The sequence below is a fragment of the Vitis vinifera genome, chromosome 9 (assembly GCF_030704535.1).
Source record: "Vitis vinifera cultivar Pinot Noir 40024 chromosome 9, ASM3070453v1".
In the NCBI taxonomy this organism is placed as follows: domain Eukaryota; kingdom Viridiplantae; phylum Streptophyta; class Magnoliopsida; order Vitales; family Vitaceae; genus Vitis; species Vitis vinifera.
The window spans coordinates 15,336,825-15,361,742 of record NC_081813.1 but is presented as its reverse complement, the minus strand read 5'-3'; the positions used below and the strand labels follow the sequence as shown (position 1 = coordinate 15,361,742).

At 35.2% G+C, this 24,918-nt stretch overlaps 1 long non-coding RNA gene across 8 annotated transcripts; it reads left to right on the top strand.

Moving 5' to 3' along the window:
- The first annotated feature begins 582 nt into the window (after nt 1-582).
- On the top strand, nt 583-22,374 carry LOC104880361 (uncharacterized). 8 transcript variants are annotated; one of them, XR_009466592.1, is made up of 14 exons: nt 585-1,210; nt 1,366-1,471; nt 2,471-3,094; nt 3,190-3,314; nt 5,966-6,034; nt 6,555-6,620; nt 7,192-7,227; nt 7,351-7,391; nt 8,038-8,233; nt 9,285-9,391; nt 9,475-9,671; nt 10,626-10,722; nt 10,825-11,211; nt 12,034-12,314. It is a non-coding gene; the product is annotated as an uncharacterized LOC104880361 (long non-coding RNA). The 8 variants fall into 8 exon arrangements; XR_009466593.1 differs by lacking the exon at nt 10,626-10,722 and having other exon boundaries at nt 586-1,210; nt 11,015-11,211; XR_009466594.1 differs by lacking the exon at nt 5,966-6,034 and having other exon boundaries at nt 583-1,210; nt 7,351-8,233; nt 9,285-9,671; nt 10,626-11,211.
- The last annotated feature ends 2,544 nt before the right edge of the window (nt 22,375-24,918 follow it).

Below are 24,918 nucleotides of genomic sequence, written 5' to 3'. Positions count from 1 at the left end.
ACTAATATATAATCAAATAATTTGTTATATCATGATTAATATTTATTTATTAATCCAATTCCTTTTGTAAACTTTTTTCAAAATTTTATTTAAATAAAAAATTTATTTTTAGTTTTTTTAATATATATATATATATATATATATATATATATATATATATATATATATATATATATATATATATATTATTTTGAAAAGTTTTTTGTTTATCATACTATTTTCTTTTTGTAACTAAAATTATATATCATTTTTGGTAATTTATTAATATTAAAAGTGTTTTTATACTTGTATAACATATTATCAAAAACATTATTAGAATCATTTTTTCTGATTTTCATAAAACTGGTTTTTATAAAAACAAAACACTTTTAAGAAAACACTTTTATTAGAATTATTGTCAAACGGACTTATAGTTATGACTTTTTTTCTCACTAATTTAGAACGATCTTTAAATTAAAAATTGTCTTGTGTTCAAGTTTAAAAAAACATGGCTAGATAGACCTTGAAAATAAATAAACTAGGACAAATGAAATTAATTATTGGGACATGAAAATATTATATAAATTCTGGTTGAGTGAAGCCGATGATATGATATAGATATACCATACTCATTCTTTAGTCTCGAGACTTTCCTCTCTTTCACCTCTTTTTCTTCTCCTCTTCTCTTTTATGCACCTTATTGTCGTCACGATCTCACCTTCTCGTTCCAAACAAAATTTTTCCCCTGCTAGCTTAGAAAGTGAAAGAAACTGGAGGTAGGAAGACGAGGCTTTTGTGTCTCATCTATGGTGGCGTCCCTCCGAAGTGGAATCTAGGGCGCGGCGGAAAGAAGGGGAAGTGAAAGGCGGAGGACTTTTGAGTTTTATTGGCCGAGAGGCTAGGGCACGGTGTGATTTGGTTCGATCTCGGTGTGGAAGCTCGGGGAATCAACTTATTGCGTAGTGGTTTTGTGGTTGTGGGATTTTGGAAACCTTAGATTTGGGTCAGGGTTGTGTGGTTGGCTGATTAAGCTAGGGGCGGGGCTGCCCTTGCGATTGACTGGGTTTTCATGCTGTCAAAACCACTGCCTTGGGATCGGAAGGACTTCTTCAAGGAGAGGAGAGGAAGCACGAGAGGTCGGAGTCTTTAAGTTTGCTGCAAGATAGAGGACTCGCATCAGGGTTCTTGGGAGTTTGCTCGCCGGAATCGGCAGACTTGCGCCGTCCTACAGGTGAGTTGAATCCCACCGGGTTCTTGATGATGTCGGTTTTGCTTTATACCAAGACAAATAGTCGGGTTCTTGGAAAATTTGGTCTCCGAGCCCTTTTGTTTTTTATGATTTGTTCCTTTTTGGTTTTTAATTTTGAATTTATTCTCTCACGGAAGAAGCACGAGAGGTCTGAGTCTTTAGGTTAGCTGCAAGATAGAGGGACTCGCATCAGGTTCTTGGGAGTTTGCTCGCCGGGATCGGTAGACTTTCGCCCCCCTACAGGTGAGTTATGAATCCGGGTTCTTGATGATTGTGATGAAATTCGTAGGTTTTGGTTTAAACCAAGAATAATAATAGGGTTCTTAGAAAATTGGATCCGAGTCCTTTTGTTTTTATTTTTTATGATTTGTTCTTTTTTGGTTTTTAATTTTTAATTTTTAATTTATTCTCTCCACGGGTCTGATTCTTTGTTTTGGGGAATTAGTTTTTGATGATGATTCTTTCATGGTTATTGTAGATCTGTTTTTTTTAGTCCATTCGTTTGTTAATGTGCTGTTTAGTTGTGCAGAAATTGTAATTAAAAAAACAGATAGTTTTTTAATCTTTTTAAGTCAAATAAAACTACCTGTAAGAAAGTTCTAGGTTTTGAATTTTTGAAGTTTCATCGTGTTCTTTGGTATTTTGATTTACCATGAACTTTTTTTACCTATCAAAAAAAAAAAAAAAAAAGGCTGGGCTAGAAATTCATAGACATCAACTTGCTCAAATCCATGATAGAAAACCCTATCAAAGCTAAGGTAAAAATCCTCTCCCTTCTCATCCTACCATTCATCAATTCAATTATTATAATGATTTTTTTCATGAATAAATGAACAGAAACAGATAAGTAGCAATTTTTAGTGAAAGATAACCTTGAAAATGGAAGTTTCTGAATCTAGGCTTTGGACAAAAACAGTATCACCATGACCTCTTCTCTCTTTTGAACTTAAAGGTCTAAATCATGCATAGACTGTTATGTGCGACATATTTTTATGGTGCCAAGAACCTTTATCTTCCAAGAATTAGTGCATAACTATCATGAATTTCAGCAAAATAGAGTATGACTTAATCCACCTGAAAATTCTAGAACTAGAGCTTTGTTTTTTCATTGAGGCATTTTCTAATTCATTACTGAAAATTTTACATTATTATTTATTAGTACAGTATCAACTATCACACAAACTTGTATTTGTCTCTTAGAAGGTTTGAAACCTCTAATTGGTGATACACTCCTTGTTGCAGGGACACTTTTCTTTGCCATGAGCAATGTTGGTGAGGTGGGTAAATATCAATACACTTGAATATGATTGTGACATCATTTGGGGGCTTTTGACTCTGGAAGATTTCTGATTAATGTCATTAAATTTTTTCTTTTTCTTTTGAAACAATATGCCCCTTGAAGACTTGCTTTGAATAAATAAGATTTTAACTTGTTTAGCATTGTCTATTGTTGTCTTATTGCATTAGAGAGAAGAAAAAATTACACCTTGATTCCATTATTCTCCTTTTCAATTCTATCTAGTCAACATCCTAAACAATTTATCATCTTTGAAAACTTGAAGACCTTCTACTTCTAGCTTTATCTTGCAGAAGGACAATGATTCCTGATCTATCTGAATGAGGTTTAACACCAAGAACCAGATTAGGCCTTGGACAACTCAGATGGAAATTAAATCTTGTCTGCATCACTGCTCCATCTCCAAATTGACTTGAGCTTTTCTTATTTACTGACATTCTATTTTTGTACAGATTTTTATACACTGGATCTGTAGAAATTATATTTGATATTGCACAAGATCTCCTCATAGCTACTGATCAGTATCTCTTGCAGGGATTAAGCGTCCCTGTGAGTGTACCATTGCCCATGTGAGTTAAGGAGCTCGATTTTTTGGATATGAATTCCTTTACTGCTTTGAATCAGATTGTGGACACCTGGTGACTCTTTTATTTTTATTTTCAAGGATATATCACTGGAAAATGTTTCAAGAATGCATGAGCTTTCAGAAGCCTTCCATGCTATTTCCTTAAGACACACATGCCTCTTGTCTATCTTGGAGCAGTTTAGTAAACTGAGTTCTAGGGCCGGGTATGTGATGCTCTCTCTCTCTCTCTCTCTCTCTCAATCTATTTATATCTGCCATTTCTACTAATAGCTTACTAAGGAAGAAGTTGGAAATACTTTTGGAGTTGTAGGAAGTCTCAATGGAGGCAATTGCCTGGTTGTCCATTCTAAATGAATACCCAACTAACCGAAGCAAAAGGAGGATAGCGCAATGCAAGAAAAAAAAAACTATTTTTAAGTTCAGTGGTCATTTTAGCTCAACATTGGTCTATCACTGGTAGAAACATGCCTCCGAAAATCATGATTTTCCATTGTTAAAAAAAGCCTAACCCACATAATTCGAGGCTATAATACAACTGACATTTGATTCTTGATCTCTAGCTAAATATATTGTATAGAAAGTGGTAGAAAATAAGGCTGCAGGTTGCTTTCAGAAAATTGGCTGCAGGTTATACATGCTTCATCATGTACTAGAAAAATAAGGCACTAGTAACATATTGATACACTCTGCTCAATTTCTTTTTGTTTTTTTAAAATAGATACTTTTATTTTTATTTTTGTTGTTATCATGAAATGTAGGTTATTTACTTTTTAACTTTGGGTATAAATATACAAAAGGAAATCTATAAGTTGTACCTAATCTTACAGAACTGTAATTTAACTAATACATCATTATTGGGATTGTCTTAATTTTCTGTTTTTTTTCCTTTCTCTGTTTGAGAACAAGGCTAAAGGTCATTCTGTCCATGATCTTGCTGAGATAGTTGCCCACCTATCTTCATACTTGAAGCATGCTTGACCTAAGTCACCTGGAAAAAAATCAGGACAATAAACCTGGATTCTAACACTTCCTCAGTCCAATAAAAAATGAGAGCTTCTCTAATTGGCTCTATCATGTTACTCTGCATGCCAATAACGTTTTTGCTTTCCCTTTTGATTAGTTACACAAAAATAATAATAATAATAATAAAATTAATTGTAGGGATGGTTCTATCACTGAATCATTCTGGTTCCAGCTAAACACGTACCACAACTACCATGGATTTAGAAAACCATTAGGATTGGAGAGGTGGCAGAGCTGCCTCCTTCAACATTATTCCCAGCAGCACTGGTGCTGCAAAGGTATTAAAAGGACCTGTATCCATGGATTCAAAACCAATCTTTTGGGTTGTCATGAGCCACATTCAGTTGATGCACTACAGCCGAATCTATGATTCTGTCTTCTCTAGTTGATTTTCTTTGCTGGGAAAGGCAAAGGAATTATTCTGCAAATACCACATTCTAATAGAATGGATGTAGAGCATATGGAAGGGTGGGATTTAATTATATTGTTGATCAAAATATAAATGTCTTTCTTCTTATAAAGATTAATATTTTTTTCCAACAACCAAGGGTGTTTGATTTTTCTTTTTTCCTTAATTCATATCAATCCCAGTTGAAAGGCACGATGAGTACAGAAGAAACTCAAATTTTATAAAGGAATTCATTTTCCTTGGTGGATGTTTTCCTTCATTCATTAGAGTAACAATGGCCATACTATTGCATCAAGACACTGGTAAAAGCTAATACAATGATTTGGAATTAATCATCTTTCTTCCACTTTCTGAAAAAATTAATCTAAGAGAGTTGTGTAAATGCAGTATATTACTGACAAGAGTAGCATTTTGCCATTTTTTTTCTTCATGGGATTCTATGCAGAAGAATTAGTGACTTAAATGGAGAGGGTTCCACTTTTCCACCCCTAAGAAGCATGAAAAGAATGTACAGGTTTTAAGTGGTATTTATGATTAAAAAAATGCTCTAAAGCAAAGTAATTCACACTCTCTAGCACTAGTACTTACATGGACTTAGTTTATGTTGCAGGAAGTTGAGGGGTTGTAATATCTCAGGACCAATCCCCACATATATAGTAGAGATGACAGAATTGAGATTTTTGTAACTCTACCATGCATTTCTTTTCCTCTTTCTTTTTCTTTTATGGCAAATTTGTTGTCCCTAAATGGTTGGAGTAGTGGATTATGTCAAGTATCATTAGCTTTCTACAGTAAGAACTTGTATTGTGGGCTACCATGTAAGGGGCTTCCTCTTCTTGTTCCTTCCCTTTACCCTTGACCTTTAATCATTAAGGCAAATTGTGCCTTTTTTTTTTTCAACATTTTTATTTTTACATATGAAGGTAGAAAAAGTAGGAAAGACAAATATTTTACAATATGGGCCAAAGCTATATTGGGAGACTGTATGTTGATGGAAATTACCAGCTTCTTTGGGTCTAAACTATATTTTTATCTTTTGACTCCTTAGTTGGAAGCTCTTTTTTCTCTGTCCCTTTTGCGAAGGGATCCTATCCTCTTGTAATTCATCCCCCCCTCTTATTGAATTTGTTGGGTGGTTTTTCTGTGCCAAAATACTTTTGTGAGATTAAATTGGCCCTCAAATGATAATATACACACCCTGACTTTATTATTATTAAGAATGGGGATAAATGGCTGATCTAGGGGTCAGTAATTCTATGTCTATCAATGAGTTATGCCTCTTTTCTTTACCCCTCTATCTTCAGACTAATGACCTTTTATCTCTTGAGATTTATATTGCCACCAAATTCAATTAAGCCATCATTTGGCTGAACTTCTAATTTGGTGCTTTATTATGACATTTGTACTGTTGTTTTCTCACAGAGATCTCAGCTTCAACAAGTTGAACGGAGAGATTCCAAATCTTGATGGCCTAACAAACGTGGAGGTCATGTAAGAAACAAAAACTTAGGACATGTGTAATTGTAATGCATAGAAGTCTTCCCTATCTATGTTGTGTCTATTATAAAAATTGATAGAGGGGTTAAAACTATACACTATTAGTTCATTCTTATAATTGTTCTGGGGTCATACATTTACCTGGTTATGAGTAGCAGGTATACTCACTTGCCCCTAGCTATATGGGTTATGGAGGTGGCCACAAGTCTGGTGCATTAAGAGACTGCATCACTTGGGGCAAGGGCTTTCAATACCTATGGGGATTACCCTTGTGAAAATTTCAATTTTTTCTCCATCTTCTCCTGCAGAACATCTTGAGATAATAACAAAAGTTGCATTAGTGGTCTAGTGGTAAAATAGTACCCTACCATGGTTCATAACTAGGTTTAATTCCCTGTCAGTGCATTATTATTTAATAGTTCTTTCTACATCTACATTCATTATTATTTTGTGCTCCCCATGTTCTGTTACGTTGGAAAGCTCTAACAATAAACCATTTTTGCGTGCCGATTAGGTGTCTGACAGGCAACCGGCTTAATGGAAATATTCCAGATGGAATCAAGGGAAGGTAGAGCCGCACGTATGTTTGTCATCCAGCATCTTGAGTTAATTTTGCTTGAGATTTGATGTCCATCTTTTGTTATCTATTACCTTTGTTTTTATCTACCGAACCATACATAGGTAAGGTTGTACACATGCATACACATGAACTCCCCTGTACGAACACATTCATCTTTGACCTCTATGGAGTTTGATTGCTGATTCTATTCTTGCTATTTGCATCCCTCTATCTGCAATGGGTCAAAGAAATGTTCTCATTAGAAAAGCTCCTAACTACTTGTTAGCTATTAGTTGCAAATTAGATTCAATTCCGCATACAATCTTCTTTAGCACTTATAACTTATACAATTCTTTCATAGTGTTTTGTATATTAGCTTTCATGGAGTTATATTGTGTTTAAAGAGTCATTTATGTTTTTGCAGTGAAATAGATCTTTCTTATAGTAACTTCTCTAAGCAATCTGCACTACCTTCTTGTCGAGATAGCTTGCAAGAACTATTTCTTAGTAAACTAAACCTTGTCAAGCTTTAGGCGTAATTTTTCTTTCATTCACTGTTTACATTAAATTATCTTCTTTTTTGTTTCATTAGGAACTTGTTCAGAAGCTTTTCTGAGGAGGGGAACTTGTAAGCTTTTTACTTTATAATTTGTGTGCGTAGGGAAGCAATTTGTATATGTTTTATCTTGCACAACATTGATTCTTTTCTTTTCTTTTCTTTCTTTTTTGGACCAATGCTACATTAATTCAGAGAACTTGGTGGGTGCTTGGAAAACTATCCTTGTAAAAAAGGTGAGTACATAAAATGTGAGGTGAATTTCTCAGTTATTTTATCCTAGATGATTGGGACTTATCTTTGGTATTGAAATGAAATTATATCATCTCATCAAGGACATAAAATTTAGTTTTATTTATTTGTATATTTATATATTTATTTATGTTTAGTATAACTGATCACCGTCTATAACTTTTCTGTTTTCTTAAGATCGTTATTCATTGCATATAAATTGTGGTGGAGAGAAATCTACTGTTGGAAATGTTGTTTATGAAGGGGATCAATATGAAGGAGGTGCAACAAAATTTCATCTTATGACTGATTATTGGGGATTTAGTAGCACTGGACACTTCTAGGATCATAACAGAACCATAAATGATTACATAGCACAAAATGTATCCGTACTTGGAATGAACCACTCTGAGTTGTACACCAGAGCACGACTTTCTCCTCTAACTTTTACTTACTATGGGCGCTGCTTAGCAGATGGGAACTATACAGTAAAAATTCACTTTGCAGAGATAATTATCAGAGGCAATAAATCCTTTCATAGCCTTGGCAGACAGATTTTTAATGTTTATATTCAGGTACTCATAATAGGAAAAATTAGATTGGTGCTTGGTTTGTTATAGAAGGTTAGTTGATTTAATTAGTTAATTGCAGGGAAAGTTGGAATCGGAGGATTTTGATGTTGTACAAGCAGCACAAGGGGTTGAAAAGGTAGTTGTAAAAGAATTTAAAGCAGTTGTGAAGAATAAAACTTTAGAGACCCACTTTCATTGGGCTGGCAAGGGGACAACAGCTATACCAAGCAGAGGAACTTGTGGTCCTCTCATATCAGCTATTTCTGTGGAATCTGGTGAGTTTAGGCCTTATTCATTCCTAGTGAAATATCGTAGTTTTTCTCTTTCATAGTTAAGTTGGATGTGCCTTTTTGTTGCCCAACTTGTTCTGCTATGACAAATAACTATAAAGTTATTCTGTTAAATTATGAGATCAATAGTTTTGTAACCTCAGACTGTTATTTAACAACTTCATGAAAACCAGCTCAATTCCTCTATTTTATTTTATTTTTCTAACCAATTTACTCCCTGATATCTGCAATGCTAAAGAAATCTTATTATAGAAAACATCAATTGAATGGAATTGTGTGCTAAGCATAGCATTCAAGCTAACACTGTTGTTTTTATTTTTGATATATTTCAAGCCTCTTTCTAATGGCAAAAAGAAGATACTCATTGCAGTTCTAGTTTCAGTATTGGTTTTCATTTTCACAATTTTGGGCCTTATTTTCTGGAAATGCTACTTTGGACAGAGAACATCAAGTGAACAAGGTAATGTAAATCTATGACACAAGCTTTGGTGTGACCATGTGAGAAGGATAATAAATAAGTATGTTTCCCAACTATTGCAGGAAGTAGGAAGAATTTGTGGCAACTTGAATATAATTATAAGTAGCCGATAGACTCAAACTGGCCATGACCTAAATAAAAAATAATCATCTGGAAAACATAAGAATACATTATCACCAGACACTCAAACGTTGGAGGAAAAATTTCTTGGACAATGAGAGGTAAGAAGCATAAACTCTGCACCAAAAGATGTATTATGTGCAGCAACTAGTTGAATCAAGAAGCCTTCCTCTTCCAGTAAACAGGTTTTTTGGGATATATATTACCAAAATGAAATATTTGATTAAAAGGATTTTGAGCACATGCGCTTGGAAGAAGACAAATCAAAACCTAGCATCAGACATTATTTTCAAGTTATTTCATATTTATAGCTTGTTGGGTATTATAAATGAAAAGGTTTGCAATAGGTTTGGTGGAGTCACATGTATTGTTTATACTATTGTTTTAATTCTATTTTCATCTATCATGTGCTAATATGGCAACTTATTATCATGTCAGGTTTTAATGCATGACTTCATTATAAGATATAATGTCATGGCACCTACGCTTGGACTAGTCTCTTATTTACCCATATTGGAGACATACTTCATTAATAACCTAGCAAGGTATTAAGTTGTTCTTGCATTACCTCATTTGCAGTTTATTTTTTTATTAATTGGTGTATTTTTTTCACACTAACGAAAACCAGTGTAAGGAGTTTGCAATTGGAACTCAAGTCTCGCATTGAGGAGTTTGAGAAGCTTGACAAATTCCATATGGAACAAATGGAAGAAGAGGTTACCGCAAGAAATGCCCACATACATCAACAGAAAGTTGGTAGTTTGGAATGTTTTATGGTAGCTAAGAGCAGTGCAGAAGAATTTTCAAAAACTGATATTGTTGAAGGTATGTGCATTAGTCCTTTGCTTCACTTGATTTGATATGCACTTTGATTCTATAGTTTCTTGATCTATTCCTTGTGTCTTCTTGAAAATTTATTCACTTTCCAAGTTAGGTTCAAATATCTATTTTATTCTCATTAGTCATTTTTCTAAGTAAAGATATTGACATTAGTTATTTTGTATATTTTAACCATTTTTTTTTTTAGGATTTTAATCTTTTTTTCTTCTTATGCAAATAGATGTATTATTTGATCTCTCTTGGAAAGAGCTTTTCTGTCTCGAAGAGTAAGACGTGTTTGATCATGTATGTTCATTAATCAAAGGTTTCTCTAGTCTCACTATCTTGTAAATTAAATCTTGGGGAGAGTCCTAGGCCCAATCTGAGCGTTCTTCCAAAGGTGGATTCTCCATCTCAAGTTACTTACGATTTGTTGATAATGTACTGATCCTTGATTGGGTAGCCTCACATTGGATTGCTTTTAAAACCTATACTTTTTTGCTTCTTAATATTGTCCTCATTCTGGGGTCTAATATTGGTTTCAACAACTCCAAGGTTGCTTGAACTGCATGCTTGAATCAGATGCATTACTCTTACAAGTTTTCTAAAGAGCGAAAGAAAAACCTATTGTCTAATAATGAGACCCTGATATTTGGCATTCTGAAAAGCTTAATCACCGGTTTTTGGCTGCTACATAACTTATGGTATGCAGTTACTGATAATGTTATTGATTTTATTTATACAATTCATCCAACTATTGAAACCTTAGTTGTTGACTTGAGGAAAATGTCTCTTAGTTGCAAAATTACATTGAAAGTGGTATCATGCGTCCTTTCAACTGTTCTTGTAACAAAACTTAGTAGATATTTATTCATTATGTTCCATGTTGCTATTAACCAATTGATGCATATGGTGTCATGTATCCAAATAGAAATCTTAATTGATGGTTTTGGCTGCCAGGAAACATAATGGTATGCTGCTGCTGATAATGTTATTGTTGCTATTTATGCTACTCATCCAACTCCTATGGAGAAATATGGAAGTTGTGGTTGAAAAGGTTTGCAATAGGTTTGGTGGAGTCACATGTATTGTTTATATTATTGTTTTAATTCTATTTTCATCTATCATGTGCTAATATGACAACTTATTATCATGTTAGGTTTTAATGCATGACTTCATTATAAGATATAATGTCATGGCACCTACGCTTGGACTAGTCTCTTATTTACCCATATTGGAGACATACTTCATTAATAACCTAGCAAGGTATTAAGTTGTTCTTGCATTACCTCATTTGCAATTTATTTTTTTAATAATTGGTGTATTTTTTTCACGCTAACGAAAACCAGAGTAAGGAGTTTGCAACTGGAACTCAAGTCTCGCATTGAGGAGTTTGAGAAGCTTGACAAATTCCATATGGAACAAATGGAAGAAGAGGTTACCGCAAGAAATGCCCACATACATCAACAAAAAGTTGGTAGCTTGGAATGTTTTATGGTAGCTAAGAGCAGTGCAGAAGAATTTTCAAAAACTGATATTGTTGAAGGTATGTGCATTAGTCCTTTGCTTCACTTGATTTGATATGCACTTTGATTCTATAGTTTCTTGATCTATTCCTTGTGTCTTCTTGAAAATTTATTCACTTTCCAAGTTAGGTTCAAATATCTATTTTATTCTCATTATTCATTGTTCTAGTAATAATTATTTATTATAATATTGAAATTTCTATTTATAAAAGTTTATAGTAAAATATAAACAATTTATTTAGGAGGCGTTGGGATATACTTCTTAAAGAAAACTTTTTTTTTTTTTTTTTCTTTTGGGTCCTTGGGCTATTTAGGATGAGGTTAAAAAAATAATTGGAAGGTCCAACTAAAAATACAAGCCCATTGGGTCCTTTCATTTCAACAAACAAAAGACTGAAAAGGCCCAACTAAAATGCAAGTCCATTGGGTACTTTCATTCCTTTGGTTGGATGCCTATTATGAAGAATTTAATTCTTAGCCCATCCCTTTTGTGTTTGACTTGTTCAAAGGAAGGGATGTAAGCATGGAATCCTATAAATATACAAGCTTTCTAGTTGTCTTACCCTCAAACCCCCTCTTATTATGGGATGTTAGTTCCTTTCCTTAATAAATTTTTTCTATTTACTTCAAACCTCCTCTTATTATGGGGATGTTAGTTCCTTTCCTTAAATTTTTTTTTTATTTACTCTAAATTCTTGTTTCATGCAGTATTGTTTTCTGGTTGGAAATTGTGACACGGTCAATGCACAACTAACATGATTTCCTATTTAAGATTTTTTTTTTTTTGAGCCAATGATTGCATAAGAATAACCCATTACAATTTAACCTTTTCTTATGTCTAGCATGGCCACATTGAAGAGACATCTTCCTATTTCTGGACCAGAGGGACTTAATGAGCTAAGGAAAATTGTTGAAAGGTTTGAGGAAAAGATTTATTCTACTGCCACAAGCCAGGTATATCCATCATGCTAGTATTTACTCAACCATTCCTCAAGACCTATGAACATTTTTTGTATCTATCCTTAGTGTAAAAGATTAAAGTGCAAAACTTGATATTATCTTATCTTACTTTGTTATTAATAATTTGATGAATTGATATATTTTTATTTTTACTTCTAATTCAGTTTGATTACCTTTGAAAAATATCTTTGAAGATGTTGACAATGGAAACAAAATCTTTTAATGCTACAACCAATTCTTTGCCATCCAACTCTGCTGGTCACAACAAAAAATCCCCTAATGACAAGAAATCCCCTGCCAGGAAAAAGGCCCTCAAATCCAGGTAACAACATGAAGAAGTAATGTGTTTTTTTTATGAAATGCAACAATCAAAATTTTGCTTCTATGAACTACAACAGTGGAAATTTTGCATTTTATGAAATGCAATGGTGGAAATTTTGCTTTTGTGAAATGCCACAATAGAAGTTTAGCTAACACATCAATATATTCTTCTTTCATTTTGTAGTTACACTTGACATGCATTACATTTATTGTGTGCACCCATGTATTATATGTGTACATACGTGTATAATTCTTTTTCTATTTCCATGGCTACACATTCCTCTTGTTAGGCAATAAAAAATTTGTGGCTGAGCTTAATTTATGTAGGACGATTTGTATTGAATAGGGTATGGAAGCAGTCAGTGGCTGCTTCTTTCCTCCCTTCCTCTGGGTTGGAGGGATAGGGTTATGGAAAGGAGTATCGAATTAATTGGAGCAATGGTCTATGATTTGAGCTCTTGGAAGCGCAAAGGAGGGGTGCGCATGGGAGTAGCTTGCTACTTCTTCTTTTTCCCCTTTCCTTTGGATTGGATTAGGGGGGTAGGGATAGGGTTGTGTGTTAGCATCTTGACTTGGATGATGTGGTACCAAGGCCGCATTGGATGACGCTTTGCACCCACGAGTGCCTATTCAGCATGCAAGTTGATGGACCAAGGTTTGATGAGAGATCATGTGAAGGCTTGGTTGCCACTCAAGCAGATAACAAACGACATGCAAACTAGCTTGTGGGGCAACTTGTCTTAGCCAAAATTCAAGTGTTTGATTATAGGTCGCTAGTATTTCCCTTCAAAGAAGTGGTCTTGAGAATGGTTTCCATGAGGAATTATAATTTCTTTAGATTTTTCATTTTTTTAGAAAATTAATTATGCGTACTCAAGCACCTATGATGCGTCTCGGTATTTTTTCATTTGAATGATAAATCATTCCATATATTGTAATGGAGGTTGAGATCATGCCCCCATTTAAATGATAAATCTCACTCATTTTATAAATTGGACAATAAGGAACCACCTTCCATTTAATCATCTTAAGTTCATGGCACAAGAGAGCTAATTCTATTAGTTAAAATGATAAGCCAGAAAAACAATGTAGTTCTCATAATCCCATGAACCCTTGGAAGTTGTCATCACCTATCTCAGTATGTCCTTCAAAATGCCACACACCAAGCAATTAGCCTACAGAGATCCGTGTGGTGATTTTTTACTTATCAAGAAATCCATGGCCACCATCCCATGAATCTAGAACCTCAAACTATAGTCCTCTTTCATGTTACTCTACGAGCAGGAATGTTCACCAAACTTCCAAGATGCGTCACCATTACAGGAATTTGTCATTTAATATGGTAAGAGGCAAGTGGAGGAAAACAATCTCAACAAAAGATTTAGCCATTGGTAAATTCTGTAACCACCAACATTTTTAGTTCCATTAACTAAAATGGAAAACCAAGCTAGAGAGATGTTGTGATATCCTATATCAATTTGGGGAAGAGGCTCTTGACACTATATATGCATAGGGACTATTTGTTCCATGCCAAGTCATGGAAGCATTTTGATGATTTTGAATTCATTATGGTTTTGGGCTGATAATTCTTTTGGTTTCTGCAATTTCTTATTAAGTAGTATAAGTTGGATGCACTATGGATATCGCTTTGATTTGTAATAATGCAAATCCCTTCAATTTGTAATTGTTGTCGTTATGGTGTGGGCCATAACCTTGAAATTTACTTATATTTGTTTTGAATAGGGACTATTTGTTCCATGCCAAGTCATGATAGCATTTTCATTATTTTGAATTCATTATGGTTTTGGGCTAATAATTCTATTGGTTTTTGCTATTTCTTAAGTAGTATAAGTTGGATGCACTATGGAAACCACTTAAATTTGTAATAGTGCAAATCCCTTCAATTTGTAACTGTTGTCATTATAGTGTGGGGCATAGCCTTGAGATTTACTTGTATTCTTAGGTTTTTTTAATAGAGACTATTTGTTCCATGTCAAGTCATGTTTTCATGATTTTGGATTCATTATGGTTTTGGGCTGATCATTCTTTTGGTTTCTGCATGAAATAATATGATGTGGGATATGAGATTGACATCTAATAGTAACTGATATTTCTTTTTTACTTTTCTGCCTTAATATGAATCATTTTTTCCCCGGCGCATGGATATGAGCATATTTTGTTTGATTTGAAGATACTTGATTTATAAGTACTTCTACAAAAGAATTGTATGTCATTCAATATAATGAAATTAAACTTAAGTATTTGTTATTATGAAGATTGAGTTGTTAAGTGTTATTTGTACAACTTGTTTGGTTACCTATATTGACAGTTGTGACCTTATTTATGCGGGATTGTAGTTCAATTGGTCAGTGCAATGCCTTTGCAAGGCAGAAGCTGCGGGTTCAAGCCCCGTCAATCCCAACTAGACTAATGATAGGGTTGTGGGTCAAATGTTCTAGGAGTCATCCTCTTTTCATAATGTTCTTTTTTCTCTTTTATGTTACTTCGCTCAATTGCATTCTTATCTTACTAGATAATGTATTTGGGTTGTTCGAAATTTTCTTTTATTTATTTATTTTTCTTTTTTTTTTCTCATAGATTGGCTTGATTTCTTGTACTTGACTTTGTACCTAGGTTTGAGTTATGAAAATCATGTATGTGGCAGTTTGTGGTTAAGAAATCATTGAAAGTCGTCTTATTGAATCATTGATATGGTAAAAAAACTCTTCACTTATGCCATTGTATTTTAAGCAGTTTGTGTTGTAGAATTGCTTTGTCTTTGATGGTAAATTTGTGTCACTTTCAAAAAATTTTCATCCCTACACAATCATTGTTGTATACCCTGTGCAACAAGAAAGAAATGATGTTGTAGACCCCCATTTTGGGGAGCTGTCATTCTTCTCACGTTTCCTTTCTTGCAGCTAGCTGTGGCCAAGTGTCACCATCTTGCATGGCCACGTGTCACTCCCGGATTAGTCAATATGGGATCAAAATAGTGGAATTGATGGACCAATCAGAGGAAGACACCTGGAAAGTGAAGAACATTCTGGAATCAGGGGAGCGTATCTTCTGTTATGGGAAGGTTGCCAGCTGCATGAGGGGGGAGTGGAGGCTGGCAGCTGCAGGGAGGTGGTCTTGGGCTCGGCCGTTAGAGATATTTTGAAGGAGAGACAGCTGGAGAAAAAAAAAAAAGGATTGAGGGGTGTGGCCGGTTTGGAGGGTTTTTAGAGAGTATTCCTTGAGCTTGAGTATGAAGCTAGCTGCAAGGGAGATTCCTTGAGCTTCAGAGGAGGAGGCTATTGGTCTGAGGGGGGAGAGGATATTGTTTTTTTTTAGGGAAATGAGAGAAGATCCTTTCAGCTAAGGAAGGGAGCAGGCTGTTTGGCTTGGGAAGGACTTACAGAGGAGTTTATTTAGTTGGAGAAGGAAGATATCCAGGGAGGACAGAGAGCTTGAGAGAGAAGGAAAGAAAGGTATGACTGCCACAGTTCCTTCGTTTTCTTTATGAGTATATAGTCTCATTCTTTTTTTATATATATATTACTGTGGATTGATTGATTATACATTCATTTTTTTTTTTTATTGTTCCTGTTTGGTTCATGGATTTTATCTTAGGGTGAGTTGAGAATAACAGCTCTGTTTTAGTCTGTATATAGTCTGTTTGTTTTGTTCTTATCTCCCTGAGACGTATTCTAGCTCACTCACCTACAGCCAAGCCCGTTGATCTAAACGTGAAACATGGCTCTAGTTGGTTTATTTATTTCATTGGTTTGTGCTCTGTTTTGCTTTGCCATTCCCCTGTTCTTGGCGTCCTACCTTGTTGTACATCAGGTTGTGCATCCCTATCTGAAAGGGACTAGGTAATGTCATCACAGGACATGGCTCGTGAGTGTTGAGGATGAATAAAGCTCCTCCAGGTGGTTTGGGTTTGCACATAGATCTTGAATGGGAACGATTTCTGGGTATATTCAGAACGGCTATATGGATAAGGCTCTGTCTTTGTTTCATGTGATGTCTCTTGAAGTTGTGATGTTTGGGACTGATTTCCCGATGTTTGCCACTTCTCATTTCAAACTGTACGCCGCCTCAACAAATATGCTCGTTGGAATTGCATGAGAAAGCATGTTTTACGGAAGGAATTCATAGAGATTGAAGTACGTGAGGTGATTGTTGAAGTTACTGGGTTTCGTTGGAATTTATTTAGCATTTGGGTTGTTCTTAAGGATCAAGTGTCACTTGCCGTTGAAATCCAAATTTCTGATACCGGGAAAAGCCATAGTTGAAGAAGCTGGTGCGTTTATAGTATCTCAAACTGCTGGGGTGTTCTCGGCTGCAACTGTCACATGCCAATGGACATCTATATGACTGAATCTCTTTGATAGAGATCCATGCATCAACAGTAGCCAAGAAGTCTCCTGCTCAGCGCCTTCCAAATCCTAAGGCTAAGGTTCTTGCATCTGTACATGTGAGAAGGAGGATTGTCCCTCCAAAAGCAATATCGAAACCATTAATTTCAATCCTTTCAGCAGTGTCTAGGCCAATAGATCCTCTAACGATGAATGGCCTTTGGTTGATCAGTTACCATCTGCTAATGTGTCCGCTCTCTTGGAGCTTTCTGCAGAACCTAAGCCCTTTTATAGAGCAAACACACTGATCCCGGGATAATAGTCAGCATATAAATCCCCAGTTGGATGAGATTCAGGTCGAGGATGACAGCGGAGATGAAAATCTTAATGAAGGCCATGTTACATCTGTTTCTGTGCCCAGCAGAAAGATACCGGAAGGCAACTCGAGAGGTCCATCGAAAATATGATGAGTTGTAGATGCCATTAAATTCTAATCATTGCAGTGGGGTCAATGCTTGTCACGTTTCTTCCTCCAGTAAACACAACAGCAGGTCAAAAACGATACTACAATAGGAAGACCCATGCATCGCAAAAGAAAGTCCTCTGATACGGTGCAGCCAGTCCCTAATATTATGAGCCGACACCTATTTTCTATGTCCAGACCCCAATCCAATGGTGCTGAACCCAAAGCCTTTTGCCAGTCCACTCGTACCCACCTCCCTCATTCTTTCCCTATACATTTAGCCTCATTTCCCATTTGCTCAGATTCCTATGTCTAGCCACCTCCATTTTTCCCTCTTTTAAATACCATCATACCCATTTACTATACCCTGCAGTGGCTGTCCCCAGTCTTCCACCTCAGCTATCCATGATACCACTAAAGTCATCCCGCCTTTTGTTCCTTCAATAACGAGCCAAAGCCTTGCATGATCACTCACCAAAGCCTCCCCTCTCCATTGAACCCAAATACCCTCACACCTTCATTCTTCTCATACCTTATACTCACCATATCCCTCCTTTCATCCTTCCCTACACCCAACGTACCCATTTCATCTCTCAACCTCTCACTTTATTCACACCAGAGATGCCCTTAATGACGTTTCTCAAAACCCATGCTGCAGCTTCTGATATACCTAATATATCTCCTCCCAATGCTGGGTTATCTACTGTATGTGCACCACTCACCAAGCAAAATGCGCTCTCACTGTTAGATTGGATTCACAACCCGTAATATAAGCAAGGTCTCCCAGCTTAGTTCTCGGTATCCATTAAGATGAGAAACTGGCTCAGAATTTCCCTTAGTGGCAGTCTTGGATATAGGCCGCCATCACAGTCTTTCCTGCTTGCTTCACCAGATGAAAATCTTTTGCAGGACTAGTCAGTAATGGCTGATATTCCTTTGGTTGACCAAGGGTTTTATGGAAATGGCATCAATTGTTATAAGGAGGGGCTTAAAACTGTTGGAGTAATGTTTGAATATGGCGAGGCCTATGAGTTTATGGGAAGGCACCTCATGTCTCTTGCAGCTTTCTCTGCATTGACTAAATCCTGTCTCCAGTTGGATCTGTTTTACTTGACCAAGAATGGAAAGCTGCATCACCAATTAGTAGCATCCCCTCCATTGACCAAGACCACAGCGGCAAGGAAATCCTTTGTTTCAAAATGTAACTCCAGATGCTTGGTGCGCTAGTTGGCTTTGACAAAAATGGCCACTTGGTCGCTGATCACTTCAAGTCTCAAGCATGCTCAAGTCATCCAACAGTTGAGTCTATTCTTTTGATATTTGAATGCATGGCATTTCTGACTGAGCAATGATATAATAGACCCATTTCTCATGGACTCGACATACAATATTGTGTGGATGAATAATGTGAAAGAAAATTGAAAGCTCACTGTGAAATTGGAGCAGAAACTCTATGGAATATGATGGAGGTGACAACACAAGCTCAGCATCTTCAGGTCCACTTGATAGGAGGGGTACTGTGATCAACACATGTGAGGAATCAAAACTGTTTGTTGTGAAGAAATTGCCGAGGCATTTTGGGATCCTCATCCTGGATTATGAGCTCATGGAGTGCCAGCTTGTCGTAACCCTAGATGAGGGGAAAAACCTTAGAGGATGCGAAGTAACCTGTCATCTTATCTGTTGTTTCAAATATCCTCAGGAGAATTCATTTGGATAGTGCCCCCTTCAGATACAAAATCGACGAGAGGGAAGTGCTGCAAATAGTTTTGTTGGGCATTCAATATCTGTTTGCCCATCACCTTAGGATGTCGAAAGTGGTGAGAATGGGAGCACTGGAATGTACATAGCAGAAATAATATTCTAGCTCAGGTACAGTGGCATATAGCCATACAGAAAATTGCCTTGCAAGTTGGCGGATTGAAAATTTCAGAAGGACAGGACACGTGTAATGTGCAGCCATGCAACCAGTGATACAAAATTTTCAAATGAAGCTCTGATGAGACCTCATTCGATGATGATTGGAACTTCAGATAGCGCACAGTTAAAAGGACCCTAAGCTACCAGAGGTCTTCGTGATGTGTTTCCACTAAAGATGAGCTGACTTCACATTGAGATTTCTCCTCATTAAATGAGAGCATTCCAAGCGTCAATAGAGGAATCTCAACACAATTGCACCCAGCTGAGGACCTTTCTCCTTAATGACAACCTATATCCACCCTTGCATGGTCTGAATGGTCACTCTAGGCCATGTGTCACCTTCAGGTTCACCATCTTTAATTTTAAAAGTGATTTTCTTCCCAAATAATATTCTTCAAATAAATTTTCGGATTTCAATTCTTCCATTTTTACCCTTAGTATTTTTTTTTTTAGGTTCCGAAAAATTCCGTTTTTAATAAAATTGGTTGCCATCTTCTTTCCGGAAAGCCACTTTCGAATTTTCTCTAATTCTCAAAATGTTTTAAAATAAGCAAATAATCAAATTTCGTAATTCTAAATGATGGAATTTATGGAATTAATTCATGTTAAAATAAAATGGGCTTTGGTGGGGGCCCTACATATGAGATTTCATGATTGATTGATTCATTAGTTATATGTGATTGATTTACTCTGTTCCTTGATATACACATTATCCTTCTGTGTTTGTTCACTAACCCTGTTTCTGATAGCGCGTTACGGCTCATGGCCCAGGTACGCACTCTCTATACCTATTCTGTTTCTTATAAGTGCAAGATTGATTTGAGTATCCATTGATTTTCCCATTGATTGCCATGTCAGCTTCATTTTATTAGTAGAGACCCGATTTTAGGGATTTAGAGGGGTGCTACGGTCTTTACCGTACCTTCCCGATAAGTAACCTGACCCCCGAACCCGATCCGGTTTTTCATAGATCACCTTTTCCAAAATAAGGAGTCGCACTTAGGGTTTTATTTCTTATTTTGTTTACCCTTTAAAAATAAAACAAAAATAAGTGGCGACTCCAAGTCAATTTTTTTTAATCAATAAAAATCATTTTCAAATAAAAATCGAGCTCGCCATTCGAGTGGGAAACGCATTGAGCCGAAATGCGGGGTCCAAAGATGTGTTTATATTTTTTTGTTGATAGTTGTTGTGATTCACACAATAATGAGTTACACTATGTGGTTGGGTTCAATAAGGGTGTTGGAAGTCTTAAAATGTGATTGCATTAAGTTTGCTTTGTTTTGTTAACCTAAAACCCATGTTAGTTATTGGCGATTTAAGTCAATTTCCAACTGTAGCTTGGTGTCTTACTCTATAAGGAATAGAAAGAGGCGAACAAGGGTCCCACTAGGATTTCCCTTATGTAAACTGCATGCTTTAATTAATATTTAAATCGGCTATTAACAAAAGAAGAGGAAAAAAGGAAGCACTAAATCACAGTGGTAGAGCCAACTCTATTTTAGTAATCCACTACAAAAGTTGTTTGTTTCTTATTATTTTTGTGGTTTTCTTAAGAAATAATATAATGTGGAATGTGGGGTTTAATAAGTTCAAAGCTACGACAATGACAAGAAGTGTGTGTTTTTTCTTCTCTGCCTTAATATGTAAATCAACTTATGTTTTTGTTGTTAGAGCAATTGGTTTAATCAATGTTGTTTTTAACAACCTATTTGGTACTTATATGAGATTGGCATTTCTCTTGTTCTGCCCCTTAAGACAAGTAATCTCTATCTCCCTTTCATGATGGTAATGAACTTGTTAGATTTTCCCTTAGGCAGTATATAAGTTTTGGAATTTGAATTTCTAGATAAATTTGAAAGATGAATTTCTATATTAGTTTTTTGAAGTGCTTTGTATGCTAGTTTGGTTAAAAATTCATGTTGGATTCTTTTTTAAAGTTCTTTGAATGCTACCTTAGTTAAAAATTCATGATGTTTGATTATTTACCTTTGAGAGCTTGTTATTCTTTAGAAAAAACTTAATTGATTTTTGAGTCAAAATTTCTTTTACAAAAAAAGATCTTTTCTCCATCATGAATGAAAAGGTAGCCAAAAAGAAGGTCTAAGTTGATTTTTCCTTTCTTTTCAAATTGTTTTAAGTTATGAATAAAAAATCCCAACTTTTAGGTCTTTTGTTCGGAATTTCTTAATTTTCTTAGTTCCTTTTTTTCTCTTCCTAAAATCAATTTTTTTTTAAAAAAATAATTTAAATCATTTTCAAAAGGATTTGAATCATTTTCAAAAGTATTTGAATCATTTAAGGACTTTAAAAGAAAATTTGTTTTAGGTTTAGGGCAAAAATCTCACTTTCTTTTAAAAACATGCAACTCATTTCATACAAGTTGCATTCTCTTTTTGGTTTTCCAAAAACTTTGTTTTTATTTCGCATAAGTTTGAACTTGTGCCCCCAAACCAATGGGAATGTCCTTGGCCTTGGTAATCTTTGTCACTTGAGGTTGAGGATGTATGGGTTATGGAATATTGAATGAAGATTTGACACAACCCTACATAAAAGATATTTTAAAATTTATCCTTGCTACCAGTTTCAACTTAGCTAATGACCTTTTAGTTTGAAAATTTGTTTTAATTATTTTTGGAGTGTATTAATTTTTTTTTTCCACAATTGTGTGATGTTACTCACTTCTTGATATTGATTTTAGAATGTTATTTGCATCGAAAAAGCTTTTCCCAAAGTTGATTTATTTAGTTGGTTATATACCTTGTATAACTGATGTCTTTGTAAGTTCATACCATGCAGATATTATGCTCTCGTAATTGCTTGTCATCATCTTTTATCCTAGCTTCTCCATTTGTATTGAAAGTGCATTGCGTTAAAGATATGCTCTTCAGGTACACTCTCCACCATTCACTTCTTTTTAGTTACATATGAAATGTTTTGTGTGTACCATACCATGTTTGATATTGGCGCTGAGTGCCTTGATGTTTGTTTGATTTTTGCTGATGAGATGCATGCTATATATTTTGTTGTTTGAATTAACTTCAGTATCTTGTAATAGCACTTTAAATTGCAGTCCAGGTACGCATCTTACTCTTCCTTTATGGTCTAACTTGAATTATTTGTTTAGCATGCTTAATATGTTATTGGAATTTAAGTAATCACCATTAGTCTTCCTTGATTCCCTCTATTAATCACTTAATTGTCGTACTTCCCTCAACTTAAGTAACCTGATTATTGGACCTAGACTAGGGTTTATTATTTCAAAGGCATGTTTTTTCAAAAGTTTAAGGTGTCATTTTTCTTAGGGTTTTAATTTCTTATAATATTTTCCCTATACAAAAATAAAAATAAGTGGCATGAGAACTCCAAATTTTAATAAAATATCAAATTTTCACAAATAAAAAATGAGTCTCGTTGTCGAGTGGGGACGCAAGTGAGAAATGCAAGTCCATAGTAACCCCCTTCCTAGACTTTGTTTATGGCACCTTCTTTCTTTCAGTTTGATTAGAGTACCCCCCATCCTTAACATTGTTTAGGGCACCCCCTTTTCCTTGAGGTTTTTTTTTTGGGCATCCCCCATAGTTTGTTTAGGACATCTCCCTTTCCTTTAGTTTGTTTAACTCATTCCCCTTCATTAAGTTTGTTTAGCATCACCCTTTCCTTCAGTTTATTTAGGTCATTTCCCTTTATTAGGGCATCCACCTTCCTTTAATTTGTTTAAGGCATCTCCTTTCTTGGAGTTTCCATAAGTCATCCTATTCCTTTGAGTTAAATTAGGGAATCACCCTTCCTTCATTTTCTTAGGTCATCTGTCACACCCCGGTTTTTGTTATTCTTCAAACTAAACAATTAATACTCAAATAAAGTATAAGAGCTCTCAAAAATTTAATTGCTGAGTTCCTGCTTGATTTTGTGCAAAAAGAGAATACTCAAAACTTGTTATAAAGAGTACATCTTGTATTAAACTTTATTACTATAGTTAATAAAATATGTTTTGTTTCACAAAAGAAACTTGTACTACATTAATTTACGTATACCAAAACCCCATTGTTCACTACGGGTAGCCCATACTACAAGTGTACCTGACAAATATATATATTACATCATTCCTACAAAAAGATTCAGTCTTTGATACAAAAGGCAAGACCTCAAAAGACTTTCAATGCAAGCAAATAACATCCAATCACAGTAAAGCATTGCTCAAGCATTATTTTCTGCATAGGTCTTCTGACTTGCATCTAGAGGTGGAAGGGATAAGGTGAGTTCACAACTCAATAGGAACGTTTATAACCATCCTAAGCATACCCTTAAAAACCTTGAATTAAATGTTTAATAGCATGCATGATAAACATTTTATAACCATTAACAAATGTGTAATCATGTCAAACATGTATGCATGTGTTTTTGCTAGTTTCATCTTTGCTTTTCCTCATCGATCCTTTCACAACTGATAAACTGCTAACCCCCACCAATCTACACATCAGATATCGGTGCTCCACAAGATACTCGATTAATATAATAATGACTATTATGGGACATCACCTAAGGTCAGGTCATACCACGTGTCTTTTGGGACTCATACCAAGGGCAGGACCAATCCTGTGTCTTTAGGGACTAAAACCCAAGGGTAGGACTAACCCCATACACTCACATCGGAGTGTCTTCCTTGAGGGCTTTAGGGACTTTCACCCAAGGACCCACGGTCCCACATAAACAATATATCAAATGATAATACCTGTAGCATCACATAAACACTTCCCACCAATCAATTCTCTGAATATCATCCTGTGATAATTCCATATCCTTCGTGCAATGCAACCACACATTAAAATGATATTTCTACAACATAGAACCATGAATCTTCATACCAATATACATTCCAATATCATGGTAACATTTTAATGCAATAAACCGAGATGCAATGACACATTAAAATATTTTATGAAATCATAAAAATAACATGAAATTCCAACAAATGATTCAAGGAAAATATTTTACAACTTACTATTGTTAATTTTTTTAATGCTCATATTCCCCAATTAATTACCAAACACTAATTCTTGTGATTTTCTTAAAGCCTAGCCTATTAACAAATCCCAAGTGTCCAAACAACCTAACTAATTACATGTTTACTATTTTTTTTTTTTCAGTCAAACCAAATTAAACAAAGATTCATGCTGATCTTACCATTAATAAAATACTTAAGCTAAAATACTTTCATCTTTAATTAATTGTGATTTTGAACTAAAACGGGTTTATAGCTAATTATACTCAACTTTTACACAAATTTTACTGTTAATTCTTTTTAGCATGCCATTAGGAACCAAAATAAATGAAAATTACAAAATTGAACAACTTGCTTACCTCAAATCTACACTTTCTCTCTCTAGATCCTCTCTCTAACCCAAGTTGCTGCAGGTGAACTGGTGCAAAACGAGCTGTAGCCCCTTTTAAAGGGGTCTCCATGCAACCAAGCACGAGGTGGTAGGCCACATGGCTACCACCAATCCACCCAAGTATGAGGTGGCATTCCACTAACTTCAATTTCCCAATTTTGCACTTTAGTCCTTCAAGTTATCAAAAATAAAACCCATAATTGCCCATTAGTCCTTGAGGTTTTCATAACCCTAATTAGTCCCTAAGAATCTAATAAGCATGCTTAGGTCATTAACTAATCTCAATTAACCTTAATCAAACTTTAATTCATAATTAAATAG